We start from the raw sequence: 19,642 nt of genomic DNA on the forward strand, positions 1-19,642 counted from the left end.
ACATAACCCTTCCAGTTTGGCTTCAGGGTCCCAAAGTGCCATGACCCATCATCATTCCATCCAATGTCTCAGAACCTAAATCACCTTTGATTGTGATACTTGCTAATAAAAATGTCAGTCTCCACCACTGACCACAATGATTTCCCCATGGGTTCCTTTCTGGAGGAGTTACTTAGGCAGGCTACTATATCAACCTTTTGCCTCTCCTTCATTTATTTTCTCCTGTTCCTTAAAATGTTCTGAAAATGAAATGATCAAAATTCATACTCTTCTGCCATTTGGGATTCTTTGTGGGTTTTTTTCCTTTTAATCCCAAAACTTCTTACCCTTTCTGTGATGGATCAGCTCCTCTGGGCCCTTCCACCCCCATTCTCCCTAGCCCACACCCCACTTCTGTGCACAGGTATACCCACCATCCTATCATTAGAATCCACCCTGGTAGGATTTCTCCCACTCCACTGGAATTTTACTTAATGACTATATCTAAATTGCTCAAACCTCTTAATAGCATCAGTGTTAGATACAGAACTAATCAACCCTGACATCCGTAATGTGTTCTCACTTTAAAGCCCTCGGCTAAGCCTGCATTCATTAATCACTTTAGTTAACCATCTTGTTTTGCATGATTGGGTTTGATGGTGTAAACATCAAAAAAAGTCGTTTTTTTCCCCTGCAGTTGAGTACATGTAAATAAAACAACTCAATATTTATAAATTCATTATTTAAATCATATTAACAGAAAATAATTTAGGGCTTATTTAAAATGTTCTTATGATTCAAATAAAAACAAGCCATAACACAGATTTCTGTCATTTTCCTTCCATCTTTGTTGATTCTTGAAATGCCAAGGTTTTTGTTTTTTTTTTCTTTTTTGTTTTTGGTTTTTCGAGGTAGGATTTTCACTCTAGCTCAAGCTGACCTGGAATTCACTATGTAGTCTCAGGGTGGCCTTGAACTCATGGCGATCCCCCTACCTCTGCCTCCCGAGTGCTGGGATTGAAAGCATGCACTACCGTGCCTGGCAAAATGCCAGTTTTTAGACTTGATGCATTGCATTAAAAGTGACTGGACTGGAGCAGGAGAGATGGTTCAGAGGTTAAGGCACTTGGCTGTAATTCCTAACAACCAAGGTTTGATTCCCCAGTACCCACATAAAGCCAGATGCACAAAATGAATCATGCATCTGGAGATCATTTGCAGTCATAAGAGGCTGTGGTGTGCCCATATACCCATGCACCCCTCTCTCTCTGAATAAATAAATAAAATGTTTCAAAAAAATGACTGGGCTAGGCTGGAGAGATGGCTTAGTGGTTAAGGTGCTTGCCTGCAAAGCCAAAGGACCCAGGTTCAATTCCCTAGGACCCATGTAGGCCAGATACACAAGGTGGCACATGTGTCTGGAGTTCAATCGCAGTGGCTTTGGGGCCCTGGCTCACCCATTCTCTGTTTCTATCTGCCTCTTTCTTGCTCTCTCAAATAGTTTAAAAAAGTGACTGGACCATGTGGTTAGTGACTCAGTTTACTGTGTCTAGTCACTGAAATGGGTCCCAGAAGAGTTGGTCCATGTGGTAAAATTCAAGGACTTCATCTAGCACTAGCTTTGGAGGAAGGGGACTTCAAACAACCACTTCTGGCTCATCAAGTCTTTCGTTGGATACTTTCAGGTATTCTGGGCATGAAGCAGGTTGTGTTCACTGGGTGATGTTTGGTCTTGTGGCATTTTTAAATTCTGATGGACCCACCTGATGTATTTCACATTGTTCCTAAGGACTGGCAGATCAGAAGATATATGAATCCAATTTATATTTGGGGAAGTTTCATATTAGTCATTTAACATCAATTTATGATAAAGTATATTGGAAATATTTCTGGACAATGTTATCAGTGTTATGAAATTATAAGACAATAATATATTCACTTAATCTCATTTCTACATAGTCTGCTGAGACTGGAAGTGTCTTGGTTAATTATTCAACTAATAGGAGGAAAGGAAAAGAGAATCAATAGTTACCGAGGGTGTTGGACCTGAGAAATTCCAAGCCTGTAGTGTCAGAGAACAGAGTTCATGTTTTGCTGCCAGCCAGGATCAGTGCTGTAGTTACCTTCTCATTGCTGGAACAAACGACTGACCAGGAACAACTATTGGGAGGAAAGGTTTTATTTTAGGCTTACAGTTTTGAGAGGAAGCTTTAATATGGCACAGGAAGCTGGCTCACTTCACATATATCTGTAGCAGAGAGAGACCAAACAGCCAGAGCTCGAGCTAGCTCTGAACACACAGTAGGCTAGATTCAGTATTGTTCCCCAGTGACACACTTTGTGACACACTTCCTTCAGCAGGACTTTGCTTGTTGGAGACTAAGTAGAAAGCTTAATCAACAATACCGGATGGAGCAAAGCTGGGTGTGGTGGTGCATGCCTTTGATCCCAGCCCTTGGGAGGTAGAGGCAGGAGAATTGCCAAGAGTTCAAGGTCACCCTGAGAGTACAGAGTAAATCCCAGGTCAGCCTGGGCTATAGCAAGACCCTGCCTCAAAACAACAACAACAACAACAACAACAAAATCATTTTAAGCCAGGTGTGGTAGCACATGCCTTTAATCCCAGCATTTGGGAGGCAGAGGTAAGAGGATTGCTGTGAGTTCAAGGCTATCCTGAGACTCTGTAGTGAATTCCAGATCAGCCTGGACTAAAGTGTGACCCTACCTCGTAAAACAACAACAACAAAACCTGATGTAGGGCTGGAGAGATGGATTAGCAGTTAAGGTGCTTGCCTGCAAAACCTAAGGGCTCATGTTTGACTCTTCAGGTCCCATGTAAGCCAGAGTCACGGTGACGCAAGCACGCAAGGTTGTACTTGCACACAGGGGCACACGCGGCTGGCGCGGGATCGCAGTGGTTGAAGGTGCTGGTGTGCCAATTCCCTGTATTTCTCCTGCTCTTTCCCTCTCACTCTCATGTATTAAACAAAAAGGGGGAGGCCAGCCTGTTGGGCTTGCCTCAAACAAAACAAAACAAAACAAAACAAAATCCTAGCTGGGCATAGTGGTACACACCTTTCATCCCAGCACTCAAGAGGCAAGATGGATCTCCTCAGCTCTTTTAAGTTTTTCACCCAACTCAGAGCCAAGATCATTACATTCAGAAGGGTAATAGAAACTAATTAGCCAGTAGGGGCTAGAGAGAATTTCAAATAGTCATTTTTTGAAATTTTAATTTTTAATTTTTTGGTTTTTTGAGGTAGGATCTATCTCTATCTCAGGCTGGCCTGGAATTCACTATGTTGTCTCAGGGTGGCTTTGAACTCCTGGCGATCCCCGTGCCTCTGCCTTCTCAGGGCTGGGATTAAAGGCGTGCGCCACCACCCCTGGCCTAGAAATTTTATTAAATACACACATGGGGTAAGTGATCATTCAGTGTACTTGAGGGTCTATTGCAACAAAGCAGTCAGGTGCAGTGTTACTGTGTCGTATGTACGCAATGTGGGCACTAAAGTATATCCCTATTGTGATGAAGTTTAGGGATCATCAATGCCAACTGGCATTGGAGGTTCTGTAGTGGAAAAGAAAGAAGACTGGGGATGTTTTTGAGTTTACAGTATATTCATAGAAATAATATGTACTGGGCTGGGGTGGTGGCTTGGTCGGTGAGGTGGGCCATGCGCAAGCCTGATGCCCTGAGTTCAGGTCCCCAGAACCCACATAAAGCTGGACACATTGTGTAAGCACTTGTAATTTCAGTATGTGCCTAAGGCATGAGAGGAAGTGGAGACAGGGGAACCTCAGAGCTTATGGGCCATAGGAAGGCTCAGGCATCACTTGCTCTCCTATGAGAACAAGCGTCACAGTCCAGGGGTGCACCGAAGTTCTACGACAGCCACAGGAACAACTTACCTCGCTAGCATCCGTTGTCTTACAGAAGTGCCGAGCCCTAGACCCCTTGACAGCCAGCAAAGGGGGGACTTGCCTCTTCCTCTTTTAAACATATTTTATTTGGGGCTGGAGAGATTGCCTAGTGGTTAAGGCATCTGCCTGCAAAGCCAAAGAATCCCGGTTTGATTCTCCAGTGCCCACGTTAGCCGGATGCACAGGAGGCACATGTGTCTTAAGTTCGTTTGCGGCGGCTGAGGCCCTGGTGTGACCTCCTTTCCCCCACCTCCGCTTCTTTCTCTCTCTTCAATAATAAATAAAATATTTAAAAAATATTTATTTGAGAGACAAAGAGACAGACAGGGAGAGAAAGAATGGGTACAGCAGGGTATTTAGTGTTTGGAAACAAACTCCAGATGCATGTGCCACCTTTTGCATATGGCTTATGTGGGTACTGGGAATCAAACCTGGGTCCTTAGGCTTCGCAGGCAAGTGTCTTAACCACCAAAACACAAAACATGTCTTCAGCCCGGCTTGCCTCTTGTTTTTTTTTAGATGTAGGGTCTCACTCTAGCCCAGGCTGACCTGGAATTCACTATGTAGTCTTAGGGTGGCCTCAAACTCACAGCGATCTTCCTACCTCTGCCTCCTGAGTAGGAAAAGTGCTGGGATTAAAGGTGTGCACCACCATGCCCAGTGACCTGCTTCTTAAATGAAGAATACTAGCATTATGTTAACCAATCAGGCAAGGTGGAACTTGAAATAAAATTTTAAAAAACTCAAAAATCTGTCAGATATAGCCGGGCTGTGGTGCACGCCTCTAATCCCAGCACTTGGGAGGCAGAGGCAGGAGGATCGCTGTGAGTTCGAGGCCACCCTGAGACTACATAGTGACTTCCAGGTCAGCCTGGGCTAGAGTGAGACTCTACCTCGAAAAACCACACACACACACACACACACACACACACACACACACACACACACATTCTGACAGATTGACTTCAGGTAGGAAGACCATCTACTGCAGGGTAATGGAGCATTTTTGGAGCTGTTTGGCCCTGGCTTCTTGGCACTGCTGGGACCCCTGACTGTAATATGCCTACTGATCCTCTTGGCCCCTGGCTCCGGAAGTACATCCAAACTCAGGTAGACCAACTTACCCATCAAAAGTTTAACCAACTATCACTGACTTCCCCATCTCCTATTCCCTATCAGCCTCTAGCCATCATGGGGCCATCTTCCTACAGCCAGCTCTGAGGGGATCCACTGACCCCAGGATCAAGTATGCCCTAGAACACTTATCACCCCCATTCAGCAGGAAATATATACAGAAGCGCTAACAGCATCCCATTATAATTAATGAAAGGCTGGTATGATAGGTCGGACCAGGTCTCAAAATGAAATCTCTGGGGATGACAAACTGGTGATGTCAAGCTGCCTTATGGGAAAATGCAAGAACCAAGCTTACTATATTCCTCAGAAACCACTGACCCATTGTTTCTCCTTGCCCCTAGAACAGTTTCCTGTTTACCTTATGTTGAGTCACCTGACCTGTTTTGGTGACACACCCTAACTGCCTGCCCACAACTTTCTGATTAACAGAAAAATTCCCTGAAGAAACCCCCATACCTAACTTACCAAACAAGTCCCCCATACCTCTATCCCCACCCCGCAGAACGGTCTTATGAAACCTAAACACTGCAAACCCAGGGGTGCTGTGCTCCTCTCTCAGGAGACAGTCTGGTTACTCGTGTCTTTCTGGAATAAAACTTTTTTACTTTGCTTCAGAGTGGTCTTGCATAGTCTGGTCATTCACGAACTTTACATCCTGAATATTAATGGAACATGTAATGGCAAATGAATTAAGTCAGGATTCCAGATCTTGCTTAAGCAAAACAAAATACTTGTCTCCATGTTCATGTACCTCTGGCTAGATCTAGCATAACTGTTGTCTCTTAGTCTTGCCACTGTATCTCTAATAAGAACACTTAAGCCAAGTGCTAAGCCTTTTATTTCTTTTCTCTCACTACCAAGTCTTCAAGTATACATTCATTCTGTATTGTAGACCTCTTAGCAAGAGGGAAAGATGATACTCTACTTTTTAATGTTGAAGATAGTTTTCTTCAGTAAGTGATCTCCTGGGGGCAGAGGCTGGGTTGGACATATTTTGTACTTTGCTCAGATGTCCAAGGGCTTGACTGGTGAAGTACAAAGACAGGAATTCAGGAGATTTTCTGAAGTAACAATATGATGTATTCTTTTTTTTTCCCCCCAGCATGAGTAAGAAAAGAAGTGATGGTAGTTGGAATGACTATAATTTCTTTTTTTTTTATTTTTTAACTTTTTATTAGCATTTTCCATGATTATAAAAAAATATCCCATGGTAATTCCCTCCCTTCCCCCCCCCCACTTACTATAATTTCTTAACCATTATGATAAGTAAATATATACACCTGAGCTATTTTAGTTTTGGTAGAAGTGAAGAGGAAAAAAAATTGCCATTATGTGGACAAATTTTATTAAAAACATTATTCTAGGGTAATTTTTTATTCCAAATGAAAAAAAAAACATGTCAGAGAAATTATACCTTTCACTATAATGGAAAATATGAAGTTTTAAATTATCTCACCTCCCACATTTAAATTCACCAAAACAGTATTCAGAAAGAGCAAAGACTTAAAATTCTAGTGTGGGTGTTTAACTGTTCATAACAATTCTCATGGTTACTATACGTTGGCAATTGAATGTAATGACAAAAATGTTAAGTTACAACAAATTAGATGACACTGTGAAATTTATCATCAAGAATGATCACTGTTCAGCTGACAGAAAGCTGGAAAAGCCATGCTGCATGCAGTTCAGTGGGAGAGAGGGAAATCAACAGTGGACATTGCAAGCCTTGTATTTGGCCAGCCAGACCAAGTGAGCCAACAGGTGCAATAGTGGCACATCTGTTATGGGGGAAATCAACTGCCCTCTAATTTGACTGGAGGCCTGCTCCATCAGAGGGAATATACATCCCTGATAGTGAAAACCTACAACAGGGGTAGTTGTGAGCTCTAGGGATGTAATGTCTGCTGGTGTCTGGCTAAATGTATATACTATGTTTACCAAATTGCCCAGTAAGCGCTTCTCTCAATGTTCATACTCATGTATTAATATGCTATTCTCACTTTTGGTTAGAGAAGCTTCTTTTTTTCAGATGGCAGTGACCTTGGGATGACTCAGAAGGCACCATGGTGCTGAGAAGTAACAGAGGAGTGCTCAGCATTGAAACATCTCTATCACACCTTCCAAGGCTTAGGGTCCATTGTGGAAGAGGTGGCAGAAAGAATGTAAGAGCCAAACAAAGGGTAGGACTCCTTACAACGTGCTTCTCCACATACAAAATGGCCTAGATATCCATGATCTCTCAGTGCCTGACACTACCTACACAAGGCCATCATAATAGGAGGAAAAGATGATGACATCAAAATAAAAGAGAGAGTGATTGAGAGGGGGAGGGGATATGATGGAGAGTGGAGTTTCAAGGGGGAAAGTGGGAGGGGGAGGTAATTACCATGGGATATTGTTTATAATCATAGAAATTGTCAATAAAAAAAAAATGACCACTGGGCCCTTTCAAATGGTAAATTATTGTAATCCAAAGGATGATGCTATTTACATACTATTTACAACCTGACTTGTAGAACCAGAAGGCTGACCTGGTATGCTTCAGTAGCAGAAAGTAATGGGTACAAGGTTCTGGAAACAGCCAGAGTGAAACACCAAATCCTGAAGACTTGTCCTAAACAGCTGCACACTGGTTTTGAAATTTTATTTTATTTTATTTTTTTTTTGAGGTAGGGTCTCATTCTAGTGCAGGCTGACCTGGAACTCACTATGTATTCTCAGGGGGGCCTCGAACTCACAGCAATCCTCCTGCCTCTGCCTCCCAAGTGCTGGGATTAAAGGTGTGCACCACCATGCCCCGCTTCCTTCCTGCTATTAATCTAATAAAGTCTCTCTAAACTTTATGCTCTGGCACGTGGATTTTTTTTTTTTTTCAAGGTAGGGTCTCACTCTAGCTCAGGCTGACCTGGAATTCACTATGGAGTCTCAGGGTGGTCTTGAACTCATGGCGATCCTCCTACCCGAGTGCCTCCCGAGTGCTGGGATTAAAGGCATGCGCCACTACGCCTGGAGGCATGTGGATTTTAATTCTTTGGATTCATGAGATAAGAATTCAGGGACACTCGAAAATTATTTGTGTTAGTATATATTGGTGCATTGGCAGAGGAACCCTAAGTCCTGTGTCATATTGGTGCATTGGTGGAACTCCCAAATTCCAGTTTCAACATGATATTCAGTTGCTCAGTGTGACAAGAGACAAAGCCTGGGGTAACATATGAACAAAACTCTTCAGTGCTGATTGGGGAACTCTCTTCCTTGAGGTTAGACTTCATTATTGACGCCTTAAATCATAGCACGTGGTTGTGATGGGGTTTTATTAATGGTGGTTCAAATGCAAATCCCAAACCTGTGTGCGGCGGTTTGACTTTTTTTTTCTTTCGAGGTAGGGTCTCACTCTAGCCTCAGCTGACCTGGAATTCACTATGTAGTCTCAGGGTGGCCTCGAACTCTCGGCGATCCCCCTACCTCTGCCTCCCGAGTGGTGGGATTAAAGGTGTGCGCCACCATGCCTGGCTTGGTTTTGAAATTTTATTTTCTGATCTTAATATCACTTGAGTCATTTGGGGCTAATAGTCTTTTGATTTTCCTCTTCTGAGACTGGGATTTGTGGGTTTAATTTTCTTAAATTGATAGTAATTTTGGCTTGTATTCTAAACATTTGAAAAATATAGCATACTGATCCCAGTTCCACTATGTTAGCTGATTTTCTGCCAGAGTGGGAAAGGATATTTTGTTTTTCTCTAGGCCAATGGACTTTTACATGGGCCCTGAGACCACATGGACGTTTCCACTCCTCACCCTTTGATTCTCGAACTTTTCCTTTCCTCCCTGAAATAGAATAAATGTAAGAAAAAGCCAGGCATGGTGGCGCACGCCTTTAATCCCAGCACTCAGAAGGCAGAGGTAGGAGGATCGTCATGAGTTCGAGGCCATCCTGAGACTACAGAATGAACTCCAGGTCAGCCTGGGTTAGAGTGAGACCCTACCTCGAGAAACCTAAACAAACAATCATCCTTCTTAGTCTGGTTTATCCAATTCTTTGGTTAAAAATGCACACAAAGGGGCAGGAGAGATGGCTTAGCCGATAAGGCTCTTGCCTGTGAAGCCTAAGGACCCAGGTTCAACTCCCCAGAACCCATGTAAGCCACATGCACAAGGCGGACCATGCATTTGGTGTGCCCAATCTCTCTCTCTCTCTCTCATAAATAAAAATAAAATGTTTAAAAAAACGCACACAAAAGGGCTGGAGGGATGGCTTTGTGCTTAAGGCTTTTCCCTACAAAGCCAAAGGACCCAGTTTCAGTTTCCCAGGACCCATGTTATCCAGATGCAAAGGGGGCACAGGCATCTGAAGTTCGTTTGCAGTGGCTGGAGGCTCTGGTGTGCCCATTCTCTCTCTCTGTCAAATAAATAAATAGATAATAAAGTATTAAACACACACAAAGACCAGGCCTGGTGGTGCATGCCTTTAATCCCAGCACCTGACAGGCAGAGATAGGAGGATCTCTGTAAGCTTGAGGCTACCCTGAGACTCCACAGTGAATTCCAGGTCAGCCTGGGCTAGCGGGAGACCCTACCTTGAAAAACTAAAACAAACTGACAAATAAACCCAACAAAAAAAAGACACAAACTCAGTGCTGCAGTCAGGTCTGCCCTGCTGGCAGAAATCTCACAACCAAGAGCAGCTTGTGGGAAAAAAGGTTTATTTTGGCTTATAGACTCGAGGGGAAGCTCCATGATGGCCGAGGGGACAGAGGCGGTGACCCCTTCTCCTCAGCCTGTCAGTCACCAGGTTCATCCAGGTGAACAGGGATGTCCTAGTGAGCTGGATAACCCATGGGCTAGAATCAACAGACCAGGAACACTGGTGTCACAGAGTACACCAGAGCTGAGCAGGTCATCAGGGAAAAGACCCACTGGAGAGGTGGCACTGCCAGTCAGAGGCAGCGTTGAGCTTTTGCGTTGCGATGATGAGGCACTGACTGGATTTAGCAGTTTCATATGGAGCAGGGGAAAGTGAGATCAGGGTCCTGACTTTGTGGCACCATGGATGGGGCACAGCCAGCTGGAATACAATCACCTAGGGGCAAGGAAAGTTAAGACGTGGCCTGAGTTGGACAAGCAATCTAGCAGGGAACATCAGCTCCCTGCACCCTCGAGCATGGATTCCTGGAGCCACAAGTAGGGTAGGACCACCCCTGGCTGGCAGCATCATGGGGCGGAGCTCAATCCTCGGCTGTCAGGTCTCAGCAGGTCCCTTGAGCCTGTGTAAACAGCTCAGCTACACCAGGCACGTGCTTGTGTCTCTTATCTTTCTCTGTAGTGCAGGACATGGAAGCAGGGGAGATGAAGATCATGCCTCACAGGTATCTGATGTGGATGGCAATGATGCAGTGTCACTTTACCTTGTTCGTAAAAGATGGAAAAAGGGCTGGAGAGATGGCTTAGTGGTTAAGCATTTGCCTGTGAAGCCTAAGGACCCCAGTTCGAGGCTTGATTCCTCAGGACCCATGTTAGCCAGATGCACAAGGGGTGTACGCGTCTGGTGTTCATTTGCAGTGGCTGGTGGCCCTGGCACTCCCATTCTCTCTCTCTTTCTCTGTCACTCTCAAATAATAAAAATTAACAACAGCAACAAAAGATGGAAAAAAAACCTGGGAAACTAAAGCTAAGAAGTGGTGGGAGAATGAGGGTGTGTCCATCAGTAAGTGGGGCAAAGGTGAGCCAACAAGCAAAGCTAGTTGGTGCCCAGCCACATGGCAGGAGAGCCCTGGCACAGCTAAGGACCACAGAAGGTGGCCCAAAGCTTCCTGCCACGTAGGTGAGACTGCATAACTGGAAGGCCAGAATCTTCCTATTTCTTTCTTTCTTTGTTTTTATTTAATATTTTTTGTTTATTTTTATTTATTTATTTGACAGCGACAGACAGAGAGAGGAAGAGGCAGAGAGAGAGGGAGAGAATGGGTGCGCCGGGGCATCTAGCCTCTGCAAACAAACTCCAGATGCGTGCGCCCCCTTGTGCATCTGGCTTACGTGGGTCCTGGGGAATGAAGCCTCGAACCCGGGTCCTTAGGCTTCACAGGCAAGTGTATAACCGCTAAGCCATCTCTCCAGCCCTTTCTTTCTTTTTTTGGTTTTTCAAGGTAGGGTCTCATTGTAGCCCAGGCTGACCTGGAATTCACTATGTAGTCTCAGGGTGGCCTTGTACTCACGGTGATCCTCCTACCTCTGCCTCCCAAGTACTGAGATTAAAGGCGTGCACCACCACGCCTTTTTTTTCCCCCTATTTCATTCTCAGGCAAAAACTTCTCTCTTCCAGGTCAGTCAAAGCGTCTAGGAGGAAAAGGAGTACCTAGAGGGTCTTAGATTTGCTTGATACAGTCGTAAACTCAGCACAAGTGTTTGAAAGTAAAGGTGCAGAAGAAGCGTTGCGCCATCTAAGTGCGCTTCAGGTGAGCAATGAGGATGGGGAGAGACGCTGTGCCCAAGAGGAAGGTCTGCAGGAACCAGAGCAGCTAAGCCAGGCCACAGGTGACGCCTTTACGCTTGCACAATACCGTGGCACCGAGGGACTCTCCCACATGAACCATCCACACAAGCCAAGACCCACAGAGTAGGACTCTGTCATGGTGGCCCACCAAGTACTGGGCGAAGGGCCCTAGTATCCGGGACTCTGATAAGGGACATTATCAGGCCAGAAGACAACCCACGTGTAATAGCCAACGGAGGATGATGGGGACCACAGCAGACTGCCCCGCTGGAAGAAGGCTGCGTGGCCTGTCGTGGTTCCATTGCGGCTGCTGCAGCACCTCAGCGGGCAAGTGCAGTCTCATATATTGTATCTTAAAGAAGTCCTTGGACGTACTTAACAGATTAAAGGGGACAGAAAACCAGGGAAGATGGAAGACGGCGCATTACAACTTACCTATTCTTCAGGTCAGAATGAATATAAGGACAGGACAGGGCTCCAGTCACTTGTGTATAATGTCAAAAGGTAGAGCCCAGATTTAATTGGAGACCAAAAGATATTGAGAGAAAATGGGAAAGAGAAAAATATTTGGTGAAATAATGGCCCCCAAACTTGGCCAAAGACATATATTTATAGATCTTAAAAGCTCAAAAATCTCCTAGCAAGATGAACATTATGGCTTTAGATGGGGACTGGGAAAGCTGGCAGGCAAGTGCCTTAAGCTCTAGGGCTTTTCTCCAGCCCCCTTTACTTATTTTTATTTATTTTCAAGGAGTGAGGGAGGGAAGGAGGGAAACTGAGGTACTGCAAATAAACTCTAGACGCATGCACCCCTTTTTATGTAGGTACTGGGGTATCAAATCCAGGTCATCAGGTTCTTCAAGCAAGCGCCTTTACTCACTGAGCAATTTCTTTAGCCCACCTTCTTCTTTCTCCTTTTTAATTTTTCTTTTCTTTTTAGGTAAGGTTTCACTCTGTAGTCCCAGGTCGGTATTCTTTATTTATATTGAGAGAAAGAGGGAAAGGAAGAGGGAGGGAGGGAGGAAGAGAGAGAATGGGTGTGCCAGGGCCTACAGCCACTGCAAACTAAATCCAGATACATCCTTGTGCAGCTGGCTTATGTGGGCCCTGGAGAATCAAACCAGGATCCTTTGGCTTTGCAGGCAAGTACCTTAACCACTAAGCCATCTCTCCAGCCCTCAGGTTGGTATTCTTAAACTCATGGTGCTCCTGCCTCCTGGTCAACAGGCTGTATCTCCAGGTAATTTGTACATCTTCCGATACAAGATCCTATTTTCGAGCCGGGTGTGGTGGCACATGCCTTTAATCTCGGCACTTGGGAGGCAGAGGTAGGAAGATTACCTAAATTGGAGGCCACCCTGGGACAACATAGTGAATTCCAGGACAGCCCGGGCTAGAGCGAGACCCTACCTCAAAATAACCCCCCCCCAAAAAAATCCTGTTTTGGCGTCGTTTGAGTTTTAATTTTTATTTATTTGAGAGAAGGGAAAAAGCAGCAGATAGAGAATGGGCCCGCTGGGGCCTCCGTCCATTGTAAGCGAACTCCAGACACATGCACCACCTAGTACACTGGCTTACGTGGGTCCTGAGGCGACGAACCTAAGACCTTTGGCTTTGAAGGCAAACGCCTTAATCGCTAAGCCGCCCCTCCGGCCTATCTGCAGTAATTCGTCTCGCTCGGCTTTAAATCAGAGCCCCAGAGGTAAAAGCACCCGGCCCAGAAGGGACACCTCTGCGCAGGAGCAGCTTCGCGGTTCCCAGCACTGCTCTGGGGTTCCGGGGAGGACCCCGGGGACCCGCCGAGCACCCTCAGAGGAATACAACGCCCGCCTCCGGGCCCGACGAGCCTGTCTACAGATTGATTCTCTCGGCTTTCCGTTTTCCTTCTCGTGGGGAAGGCGGGACTTCCTGTTTCACCTGCGGCACTTCCGGTAGGAACTGATGGCGATGAAAACAAGTCGACACGCCGGGCTGCCGTGCATTCGGGGCAACAACAGGGCTATGAGATTGGGTTTGACTAAGGCCGTTGTGGAAAAAAAAAGAATCTTGCTTCCCCTTCGCGGCGTCCCGCTCTCCCTTCATCTGGAGCTGCCTAAGGGAACGGCCGGAAGTCTGTCCGCGACGACACAGGAAGTCCCGCCTTTTCCTCCCAGAGGGAAGACGGTGAGCCGGAGGAGTCAGTCAGAGGGACCAGCAGGAGCGATTCCGTGGGCAAACAGGTAAGTGAATTCACTGGCGGGGCGGGGGGGTGTGGAGGCGGGGACCGTCCAGCGTCAGAGCAGGGCCTGGGGGCGGTGGCTTGAGGGCCCGGGGCCCCGGCGGCTCGACGGCCCGAGCCCCGTCAGGGCCCTTCGCGCTCCCTCCCTCCCCCCGCCCTCTCCCCCCGCCTCCGCCCCTCCCGGCTCGCCGTTCGCTCCCGACGCCCGCCCAGCCTCACGCCGGGACTCACCCCCGCGCTCGCTCCGGGACCGCGCCGCCGCCGCCCGGGGCCTTCCACCTGCGCGCTGCGCCCGGCGCTCGCGTGGACCCTGCGGGACTCGGTTTCCCCCGCGGCGCGCGCGCATCGCTGCGACGAGCTCCGGGCCCGGGCTGGTCCACCCCCCCCCCCCAGCGATCCGCCCCGGTTGTGGTTCGTCGTTGCCAGCGCAGGCTTCACCCGCGCTCAGGGAACCCCGGCGGGAGAAAGTCGGCCGGCACCGCTGTCACTCACGCCTCCTTCCGTTACGCGGTGCCGGTGGCCGGTGACCCGGCCGTGGGGGTGGAATCCCCGCGTCCGTGCCACATCCGGGACACTCCAGGCCGCCGTCGCTGCCGCCGCGGGGTGCACCCAGTCACCTCTCCCCTTCAGCGAGCAGCGCACCCTGGCCGCGGCTGCGCCTCTCCTCTCTCCGGAGTTGGGATGCAGATCGGGATCCGTAGCTGCTGACCTCTGTCGGTTGCAATTCCTCCTCAGCACCCCCACCCCCCGTAGGGTTTTCCTCTATCTCTGGCTGACCTGGAATCCACTGTGTAATCACAGGCTGGTCTTGAACTCTTGAATTCAGCGATCCAACCTCCCGAATGCTGGGATTAAAGGCATGCTCCATGCCCGGCTGCATAGTAGTTTGTTTATTTTTTGCTTTTTTTTTTTTCGAGGTAGGTTCTCACTCTAGCTCAGGCTGACCAGGAATTCACTATGTTGTGTCAGGGTGGCCTCGAACTCACGGCGATCTTATCCTATCTTTGCCTCCCGAGTGCTGGGATTGTAGGCTTTCGCGGCACCAAGTCTGGCTTTGCATTGGGTTTTGAGTGGCCCGTTTAATTCATTGAAGAGTTGTGGCAGTTGCATATCAGGATATGGGGACGGACACACATAGAGTTTATTGGTGATCACAACGAATAGTGGTTTGAGTTAGAACTCCCCCCGCCCTCACATAGGGTCTTGATTTAGCCTGGCTGACATGGAATTTACTGTATAGTCTCATGCCGGCTCTGCCCCCTGAGTGCTTGGATTAAAGGTGTGGGCGACCATGCCTGGGCCTGGTACTCATTCTTGTTTGTTACTGACAAGATTACTTCTGTTGGCACAAGCCAAGCTCACTAGTATAGTATGGTGATAATTGTTTACAACACAGTTGCTCCTGATGCCCTTTAAAAAAATAAATATTTGGGGCTGGAGAGATGGCTTAGCGGTTAAGCGCTTGCCTGTGAAGCCTAAGGACCCCGGTTCGAGGCTTGGTTCCCCAGGTCCCACGTTAGCCAGATGCACAAGGGGGCGCACGCGTCTGGAGTTCGTTTGCAGAGGCTGGAAGCCCTGGCGCACCCATTCTCTCTCTCTCCCTCTATCTGTCTTTCTCTCTGTGTCTATCGCTCTCAAATAAATAAACAAATAAAAAAAAATAAAATAAATATTTGGAGTTGGGTGTGGTGGCGTATGTTATTAAACCCAGCACTTAGAAGGCAGAGATAGGAGGATCCTTGTGAGTTCGAGGCCAGCCTGTGCTAGAGTTAGATACCACCTCAAAAAAAAAAAAACAAAAACAAAAACATATATGTATATAGCTGGAAGCTCAGCAGTTCAAGGTGCTTGCTTGCAAAGCTTGCCTGGGCTTGATTTCCCCAGTACCCTCGTAAAGCCAGATCTACAAAGTGGTGCACGCAACTGGAGTCACTCCCAGTGTCAGGAGGGCCCATTATTCATATTCTCTCTCTCTCCCCCTTTCTCATTCTCTCAAATACATTAAAACAATTACATATATTTGATATTTTCCGATTGTCAGAAAGTTACAGGATAGCATAGTTGCACGGATACCTTTCTAAACTCCTGTAGGGATTGGCATTCCTCAGCCCTCAGTGTTAAAGCTCTTGGGTCTGGAGTGTTTGAAACCCTTGGTCCTGAAGACTTGCGAGCTTTCTAGAAGTCACCCAGTGACCAGGGTCGGCAGTATCTCTTCTTTGGCTGTGTACAGCCTTCCATCCTTCTTAAGTCTAAGCTCTCACCCTTTCTCTGCCATATCACTGTTTCTGCCTTGCCTGTTCTCAGACTGTTCAGCTGCCTCTTATTGCTATGGCCACTGTCCTTTTGCTGCTGTTTCTCCTGCTGTTGCTACTGTGGCCACAGGTGGTCTCTCTCTCTCTCTCTTTTTTTTTTTTCCGAGGTAGGGTCTCACTCTATCCTAGGCTGACCTGGAATTCACTATGGAGTCTCAGGGTGGCCTCGAACTCATGGGCGATCCTTCTACCTCTGCCTCCCGAGTGCTGGGATTAAAGGCGTGCGCCACCACGCCCAGTTTCTAACTCTTAATCTATCAGAGCAGCTGCTGCTTTTGTAGCCTGGCCTGCTGGTGGTTCATCTCACCTTTTCAAGTAGGTGGTTGGTGGTCACCTTGCTGCTTTTTTGGTTTGACCTGCTGCCTGCTCAGCTGGCCTCTCCTCTGTCAAGCAGCTGGTATACTGGCTGCCAGCTGTTTGCTGCTGCTTGCTTCATGTAACCAGCTCAACCTGCTTGCCTAAAGACCACTCCAGATAGTCTTTCTTTGGACCTCCTGTTGCAAAACCAGGGAGGCACAGCAGGAACTTGTCTTCCAGCAGGCTCACTGGGTGAGCTGAACAGTCTGTATGTATACATAGCCTCAGAAGAGGTCTTTTACTAATGACAGCAAACCTTACATGCAAATGATGCTTTGTGTTCACACCAATGACAGCAGAGGTCACATGGAAATGAAAGTTTGCACCAATGATAGCAAAGCCCACACGCAAATGAAGGTTTGTGTTTTCACAAACACATGACATTGCTTCTTTGTGCCAGTCATAGCAGTCCCTTTGCTAGGCTACCACTTCAAGTGTACTCCCTGTGGTCTAGTGAAAATGGGTGTAGGGTCATCTAGAGTACACCAAGGCTTGTACAAAGCGAAAGTCCTGGTTGGGGCTGCACCAGAGCAAGCAACTGCGATTGTTGTATGACTTCCAGCACTGTTGGAGTGTTCAAGAAGTCCGCTGCTGGCCTAGGGTACTCCTACTGGCTGGATGGGTGATGGTCCTTTAGCTCAAGGCATCCAGAGCAGCAAGGGAGAGTTAACCACTACCACTTAGGTTGTCAAATTGCTACATCCCCCAATGTCTGTCTTTGCTTATTAGCAGGAAAATGTACACAGGAGTTTGTTTGCAGTGGCTAGAGGCCCTGGAGTGCCTATTCTCACTCTTCTTTCTCCCTCTCTCTGTCTGTAGTAAGTAAGTAAATAAAAACAAAATCTTAAAAAAAATTAACAATAATTGGGTTGGAGAGATGGCTCAGTGGTTAAAGTGCTTGCCCACAATGACTAACCACTCCGGTTCAATTCCCCAGTACCATGTAAAGCCAGATGCACAAAGTGGTGCATGCATCTGGAGTTTGTTTGCAGTGGCTGGAGGCCCTGGCACACCCATTCTCATTCTCTTTCTTCTTGCAAATAAAATATTCAAAAAATGGGCTGGATGTGGTGGCACACGCCTTTAATCCCAGCACTCAGGAGGCAGAGGTAGGAGGATCTCCATGAGTTCCAGGCCACCCTGAGACTACAAAGTAAATTCCAGGTCAGCCTGATCTAGAGTGAGACACTACCTCAAAAAACAAACAAACTATATTGATCTATGAATCTATCTATCTATAAAATAGTTAAATTTAAACAAATTTTAAATTACTTTAACGATAACATCTGCCCAGTTCCGTAGGGAGAGGTGGGTGTTCTCATCTTTTTTTAAGAATGTATTTTATTTTTTATTTATTTAAGAGCGAGAGAGAGACAGAGAGGAGGGAGGGAGGGGGAGAGAGACACACACCAGGGCCTCCAGTCACTGCAAATGAACTCCAGACGCATGCGCCACCTTGTGCATCTGGCTTATGTGTGTACCGGGGAATCGAACCTGGGTCCTTAGGCTTTGTAAGCAAGTGCCTTAACCACTAAGCCATCTCTCCAGCCCCCTAATCTGTTTCATAACCTCATAACCCAGGCTTGAAGAAATTAAGGAGGAAGGCCAAGAGGGGATAATGCCCAAACAATAGGTAGGAACTGGGAAAAGAGGTATAATGAAAGGAGAGGGGCTAGAGAGATGGCTTAGCGGGTAAGGCATTTGCCTGCAAAGCCAAAGGACCCAGGTTCTATTCCCCAGGATCCATGTAAGGCAGAGGCACAAGGTAGTGCATGCGTCTGGAGTTCATTTGCAGTGACTAGAGGCCCTGGTCTCTCTGTCTCTCTCTCTTGCTCTCAAATAAATAAATAAAAAATAAAATACATTTTTTGAAAAAGATGAGAACACCCACCTCTCCCTAGGGAACTGGGCAGATGTTATCGTTAAAGTATTTTAAAATTTGTTTCCATTTAACTATTTTATAGTTAAATAGTTATATGGAGGCTCTGATGCACCCATTCTCTATCTGCTTCTTTCTGTGTATGTTTCAAATAAATAAAAATTAAAAAACAAAAGAGGTAGGATGGGGCTGGAGAGATTGCTCAGCCATTAAGGTGCTTGCTTGTAGAGCCTAATGACCTGAGTTCAGATTGCCCAGTACCCATATAAAGCCAGATGCACAAAGTGGTACATGCATCTGAAGTTGTTTGCAGTGGCTAGAGGCTCTGGTGTGCCCAATCTCTCTCTCTCTCTCTCTCTCTCTCTCTCTCTCTCTGTGTCCGTCTATCTGTCTCTGCTTGCAAATAAATATAAAAAGGATAAAACAAAGGGCGGAAGGGAGAGAAGGAAAGAGGGAGGAAAGGATAGAGGGAAGATGGTGGGAGACTCAATTGGGAACAGTTGGCTCCCCTTATCCCTGCAGGGTGTGCTGGAGCACACCTTTAATCCCAGCTCTTGGGAGGCTGAGGTAGGAGGATCACTATGAATTTGATGCCAGCGTGAGACTATAGTGTGAATTTTAGGTCAGCCTGGGCTAGAGTGAGACACTACCTCGAAAAACAAAACAAACAAAAAACAAAACAAAACAACAGAGGTAGGATGAAAAGAGGTAGAATTTCAGTGGAAGGCTTAGGAGTCAAGAGGTAACGAATATTTTGGGAATTAAAGATGTTTAAATTGGCTGGATCATGGACTATGATGATGAGACCCATTGTGCTTGAGTGCCCTCTGAAGAATGCAGGTAGTATGGGAGCATGTGCAGATTTATTCATTGTTTTTTAACTAAAAGTTTATTCATTCATTTATTTGAGAGAGAGAAAGAGAAAGAGACAGAGGGAGAGAGAGAATGGATTCGCTAGGGCCTCTAGCCACTGCAGAGGAATTCCAGACACATGCGCCCCCTTGTGCATCTGGCTTGTGTGGGTTCTGGAGGAATCAAACCAAGGTCCTTTGGCTTTGCAGGTAAATGCCTAACTGCTAAACCAGCTCTGCAGCCCTTATTCATTGTTATTTGAACCACTTTAGTTGCAACTCTGGGCTAGGTACAGGGGAGAGGTATTTTGGATGCTATTGCAGCTATCTGGACGATTCATCACGGTATTTAAATGAGGGCAACGTTCTGGAGAAGGAGAAGGGAGTGGGGTATCACGTGGAGTGGGTGAGAGAGGTGAGATGGAGGAGTCAGGCCCTGTGAGGACATCAAGATGTCTCGTGGATGGGCACTAGTGGAAGATAAGATGGCTGGAG

General features: G+C 46.8%; 1 protein-coding gene across 1 annotated transcript in view; it reads left to right on the top strand.

Annotated features, from left to right (window-relative positions):
* The first annotated feature begins 13,575 nt into the window (after nucleotides 1-13,575).
* The window catches only part of Znf407 (zinc finger protein 407), a 416,446-nt gene continuing 410,379 nt past the window's right edge, over nucleotides 13,576-19,642 (top strand). The window contains exon 1 of the mRNA XM_004654819.2: nucleotides 13,576-13,749. The gene's annotated coding sequence lies outside the window, so the exon portion shown is untranslated. The remainder of the gene's footprint in view (nucleotides 13,750-19,642) is intronic.

This window comes from Jaculus jaculus, chromosome 15 (genome assembly GCF_020740685.1).
Source record: "Jaculus jaculus isolate mJacJac1 chromosome 15, mJacJac1.mat.Y.cur, whole genome shotgun sequence".
In the NCBI taxonomy this organism is placed as follows: domain Eukaryota; kingdom Metazoa; phylum Chordata; class Mammalia; order Rodentia; family Dipodidae; genus Jaculus; species Jaculus jaculus.